The sequence below is a fragment of the Micropterus dolomieu genome, unplaced genomic scaffold, assembly GCF_021292245.1.
Source record: "Micropterus dolomieu isolate WLL.071019.BEF.003 ecotype Adirondacks unplaced genomic scaffold, ASM2129224v1 contig_13325, whole genome shotgun sequence".
Classification (NCBI taxonomy): domain Eukaryota; kingdom Metazoa; phylum Chordata; class Actinopteri; order Centrarchiformes; family Centrarchidae; genus Micropterus; species Micropterus dolomieu.
The window spans coordinates 173-6,520 of NW_025742311.1; positions in this window are offsets into that span (position 1 = coordinate 173).

Genomic DNA, 6,348 nt, shown 5'->3' on the forward strand with positions numbered 1-6,348 from the left:
CACACACTCACACACACACACACACACTCACACACACACACTCACACACACACACACACTCTCACACACACACACTCACACACACACACACACTCACACACACACACTCTCACACACACTCACACTCTTCCATTAACAGCTGACAGTCATATTTTGACTCACCACATATTTCTTTGACTTTTCTTTTACTCGTAGGGTAACATGTGGTAACCACGGTAACAAAAAACACAAAATGTCACAATTTTTTCCTCAACATTTCTTCTGGCTGCCGCTCGTCTCACTGAACTAAACATTTCCTCTGTTTCATCACTATTACTTGATCAAAGCCACCTGAGTTGATCTAATGTTTTTCTCATTCAAGAAGCTGTAATTTTTTTTATTGTGTTGAATTTATATCTATAAATGTAGATTTACATTAAGGGGAGCATAAGATAAGTTATGCAATTGTTTAGAGAGAAAGATTTTTATAGTTTTTGGTTAAAGTAGTAAAATGCTGGCTAACTGGCACGCACATATTTTACCTCAGACTTTCTGCTTTCAGCAGCCTCACTGTTTAAAAGTCTGACAAATAAACTACAGGAAAGCTAATAACATCAGGCAAGTTTATTTCTACAACAGAGGTCTATCATCCTCTTGCTTTTAACCAGCTACTTGTTAGTTTGTTTCATCTGTAATTTGCACCTATTAAAATGATTTCACACCATGGGGTGAATCATCACGTACATAGGATTAAATTCAAATTAATTACTCAACTGTAGGTATTTATTTTACTTTATATCATGTTACCCTGAGCATGGCCATCTCCAAGATACAAAACAACCCTATAAAATATTATTTTATGTGTCAGCAAATAGACATTGAGCTGAGGGGGGGTGTCTTAGCCCACCCTACACTCTACTCCAGCACGTACCTTGAGATCCTCGGGCAGAGGTCTGTTGTCTGTTCCAGAGTCTCGACTGAAAACTAAAGGGGACAGAGCGTTTGCTGTCAGGGCCCCGAGGCTCTGGAACAGCCTGCCCGAGGAAATCAGGTCGGCTGAGTCAGTGAACTCTTTTAAGTCCCTTCTTAAAACATACTTTTATAGGAGAGCCTTTCCCGATCTTATTTGACTTTATTTTATCCCTTTTATTTTATTTTACTAATTTTATATTTATCTGTATTTTAGTCTTTTCAATGTTTTCATATCTTTTATCTTGTATTGTTTTTGTATTATTGTTTTGGGGGTATTGTTGTCTTTACACGTGTTAAAGCACTTTGTAACTTGTTTTTGAAAAGTGCTCTACAAATAAAGATTATTATTATTAGTATTATTATTACAATAAACCATCTCTTTAACCTGCAAACTTGTTGTGTCTCACCTCCTTTTTGTCACGGGCTGAGAGACGGCTTGTCTCCTGCAGAGAAAATGTTTCTGCAGTAAAAGTACGTGAGGATACTCAGGACTCAGTATTATGCAGTAAAATGTTGTACTATTATACCTCCTCTCCTCAGATTCTTCTTGGCATGAAAATACCTCAGACGTGTATTAAAGTCTTTGGTGTGAGAGACACGGGTTCGATTCCCACTGTGACACGTCCACCAATGTGTCCCTGAGCAAGACACTTAACCCCTCGTTGCTCCAGAGGCGTGCGACCTCTGACATGTAAAGCAGATCTAAGTCACTTTGGATAAAAGCGTCATCTAAATGAATAAATGTAAAGTACACAACATGAGTAGATGTACTTCGTCACTTTCCACCGCTGGACTCTAAAGGCACAGACAGGTGATCTGAATCCAGCGTAGGAATGGAGGACTCAGTGAAAACTTCTACATAGAGACACGATTACAGATAGAAATACTTTGAATGGTTTAAAATAAAAACAGAAACAGAATTAAAGAGTGAAACCTGACGGCTTCTTACTTTCACTAACTTTAACTGACACATCCAGTTTGTTTCTTCTCCCTCCGTCAGGATGGAAATTAACTCCTATTTTTTCTTCTTCTACAGAATGATTTTTTTTTCTCATCCTGTTTGAGTCTCACTTCCCAGAATCCCTCTGACTTCCTGGTAAAAAGTGTGTGTGTGTGTGTGTGTGTGTGTGTGTGTGTGTGTGTGTGTGTGATATGAAGCCTGATTGGTCCCTGCAGGGTGATGTGGGTCACAGCAGCAGCCAACAGAAACTCATGCAGACGACAACAAACTACAATAAACTGGAGAGAGGAAACACACACTGAGTCTGTTAATACCTTAATACCACCTTAAACCTCCTGTGTTCAGTTTAAGGTGGAATTCTGACTGAAAGTGAGACTTTATGGGGTAAAAGGCTGAATTTGCTCCTTTAAAGATGCAATAATTTATTTGACCACTTGTTGTCAGCAGAAGCAACCTGAACACACCTGAACACACCTTCACCTGTTCAGGTGAGACGCCACAGTCAAACTAACTTTACTCACATCACAATGAAACTTGCTGAAAGCTGGAAGGATTGATTTTTTATCCCTTTCATGCATGAGCTCGGAAATTAACTGCAATTCTCCATCAATCCACAAGGTGGAGCTGCAACAGAAAGCAAAGCAGAAAAGTCGATTTAAATAAGTGTGAATCTGCAGTTCTGTTGTCAGAAACAGAACTAATCTGCAGAGGCTCTTTGGGTTCAGAACATCTGAATGAAATAAACAGACAGAATCAGGTCCAGGTGGAGGAGGAGTCTGAGTGTGGAGCAGAAGGAGTGGAGGAGTCTCAGTGTGTCTGCAGAGACTGTGTAGAAGGACAGAGCAGCAGCAGAGCAGTCCAGATCCACTGATGATACTCTGTCACATCCAGAGGAACACACAGGGAGGATGGTGGGAATCGAACAGTAGGTATTGGTCTGTGTGTGTGTGTTTCCTGTCCTCTTCAGTGTGTACAGCGCAGTCCAGGAAGGCCAAACTGTGGTTGTGAACATCTTCTCGTGTGAACTTGATGTTACTGTCCACAGAGTGGATGTGTTCTGTGAAGGCTTTTAATTTTGACCCAGGTGTCGTCCACATATCTGTACCAGTGGCTCGGTGCTGTTCCTCTGAAGGAGTTGAGGGCTTTATTCTCCACTTCTTCCATGTAGATGTTTGCCACAATCGGGGATACCGGTGAGCCCGTGGCACAGCCATGCTTCTGGTAGAATTTAGACAGAGGTCGAGTATTTAGACCGATCTGGTCAGGGCTGAGGCTGGTTCTGTTGTCCAGGTCTTGTAGTAGCCGTATCCTTATGGTTTCTACTGCTTTATTTACAGAGACTCCCTTCATCAGCTGTCAGTCAGTGATGCAGCACATCCAGTATACAGACCAGCAGGGACTTCAGTCCTGTTCAGACCAGAAGTGGAGCGGCTGTGTAGCGTAGCCAGCTTCCTTTCAACTCTCACATTTAAGAGTAGGCTTAAGACTTTCCTCTTTGATAAAGCTTATAGTTGGGGCTGACTCATGATTTTTAATATTTAATCACATTAACAATTATATTTCTATAATATGTAATATAATATTATTAATATAAGAGGAATAGCAACTTTTATCCACCAGGGGAAAATGTTATAAAGGAGGGGAATAAACTGCACTGTTACTGTCATCAACTCTCATCCATACATATGTTCTAGTGAAAATGAGAGAAAGAAAATGAATGCAAGTTAACTGGTAGCCTGTGGTCCTGAAAGTCTTTAAGCTCCTGATGTATGTTAGAGTTTTACACCTGGCAACATTTTCTCAACACAGACAGGAGGAGGCAACAGGATGTAAGTTTAAATGTTCAGTGACTGAAGGTCTTGAGAGGACGACGTTCTGTCTTCCATAAAGGCCCTTTCAGAAAAGAAGCGGTTTGCACTGTGTGGAAGCAGCTCAGCGCTAAAGTTCAACTCGCTGTGCGGTGCACGTTGCTCGACGCAGCAACAAACCAAGCAACTGAAAATAATGGGTATTATAGCGCAGCGGTGCTGTTGTTGCGTTGGTCTGAAACTTTACACCTGCATGGTTTGTTGCACTGAAAGTTCGACTCTCACAGCAGCGGCATTGATTATAAGTGACATTGTGAGTGTTATATTTAATTCCCTACCAACTTGCTATGTCATTAAATAAAATGAATTAGGCCTACCTTTACTTGGGTAGGTTTTGTGGAGCCTTTACGATTAATTAACCGTAACTTTTTAAAGTGCAGTTAATAGTGAAATCTGTTCATCGCTGCATCCCTTGCTGTTAGGGCTCAAAGCTGTTAAAAACAAGCGGCTCAGTCACATTTGAAGATTTCTTCTACTTTTGAAATATTACAGGACAAATCTGTAAATATGGAGTCCGTTCTAAAAACATCTGGACCAAACTGAAGACACATGGACAGACATATATATATGATGTTAAAGGTCCTACATGTTCATACAAAGACTGAACAGCTAAACATCAGCTGTGCTTACTGGACTTCAGGTTCTGGTCTGTAAAAAGACCACATGGTTACTAAATGTAATGATGGTTCTCTGAAATAAGAGCCAGTGATTTGCAGGCTTCAGTCAGACTGATCTCAGAACTGTGACTGATCAACAGTTTAGTGTTGAAATGAGAGAACAAACACTCTGAGATCAGATTTGATGGTCCGACAGTTTGATGAATGAGGACCACTGTCTCTATACATCTTGTGATGCTGTCAGCTGGAATCCAGCTTTATTTCCTGGAGACATGAACACAACAACAACAGTCGTCTTCACATCAACTCAAACACATGATCACTGCCTGTTCTCTCTCTCTGTCTGTCTTTCTGTCCAATCCTGAAGCCTGTCACCATTCTCCTCTCACAGCTTCACTGAGGAAAGCAGCCGCTGACAAGGTTGGAGGTTTACAGGAAATACTGGATCTCTGCTTTGATACTAACTGTGTTTAGTACAATACTGCTGAAACCAGCATGGACTGACTCCAAGCCTCTACTGACCTCAGAGTCTCCAGAGTCTCCAGTCTGCAGTGTGGACTCTCCTTCAGATCAGACAGCAGCTTCATTCCTGAAACCTGATGTTCCAGCTCAGGTCCAGTTCTCTCAGATGGGAGGGGTTGGACTTCAGAGCTGAGTCCACGACTTCACAGTGAGGCTCTGAGAGTCCACAGTCACCAAGTCTGTGATGACAGAGATTATAAAATTTAAAATATAATAAAATCTGACACTTTATTATAAAAACAGACTCTATGCATTTTGTATCACAAAGCACATTAACATGAGCGGCTGCAGCTCAGCTGCTCAGCCATTGATCACAAGGTTTGTGGTTTGAAACTTGAGCTCCTGTCCACATGTCCAAGTGTCCTTGAGCAACATAATGAACCACATTATTACTGCTTTGGACAAAAGTATCTGCCAAATGACGGTAAGTAAGTCAGTAAAGTTTATTTGTATGGCACCTTTCACAGAAGAAAATCACAAAGTGCTTCACTATAAAATGTAATATAATACAACAAAGTAAAGTAAGAAAATTTAAATACAAATGGAAAACATAGAACACAAACCATAAAAACTCCGCGTCTAACTAAAAGCCTGCTTGAATAGCAGAGTCTTCAGTTGTTTTTTAAAAGAATCAACAGAATTCACACAACATAGAAAGGTAGGCAAAGCATTCCACAGCCAAGGTGCCACTGCTTGGAATGATTGATCTCCTCTGGTTTTAAAATGAGTGTAGGGAACCACTAACAACCTCTGACCTGATGACCTCAAACTACGGGTCGGAGTGTGAAGCTGGATCAAGTCAGAGATGTAGGGAGGAAGCAAGCAGTGAGTGGTAGCGTTAAAGAAACGGATGTTTCTGGTTATGGAGTCACCAATTATTAGTGTGGTTGGGGAGAAAAGAGGACGAGGAGATGCTGGTTGTGGGGTTCCAGATCAGGACTGAGCAGAATCTGCTTCAACACTGCGTGCGGACTGAGGATGGAGTGTGTGAGCTGTTGAGTGTTGTGTTGGAGTAGCAGTAACAGACCTGAGAGAAGGGCTACCCGACGGTGCAGGGCGGAGACGGCCTCCGGAGCGTCTGAGCACAGCCTCCTTCAGGATCCTACGTCGGGAAGCGGAGGTTTTTGGCCGGGATGACGGCCGCTGATCAGGCCCAGCGGCAGACCGGCGGCCCAGTGCAGGAGATGTAGCCGGTGGAGGAGATGCAACAGTGTCGGCAGGCACTGTGCGCCGAAAGAGATCCGTGTCAGGGAGACTCGAAGCCGCAGGTGCATCCGCTGGATGGACCGGAGTGTCGTTAGACAAGGCTGCATAGCGGCTGGAGAGGCCGATGTCCGGAGGAGAGGCAGCCCCATCCGAGCCTCTCTTGCAGCCACGGACCACCACTTCAGCCCAGGTTGACTGATGCTTCGGAGTCGAGCAGAAGGAA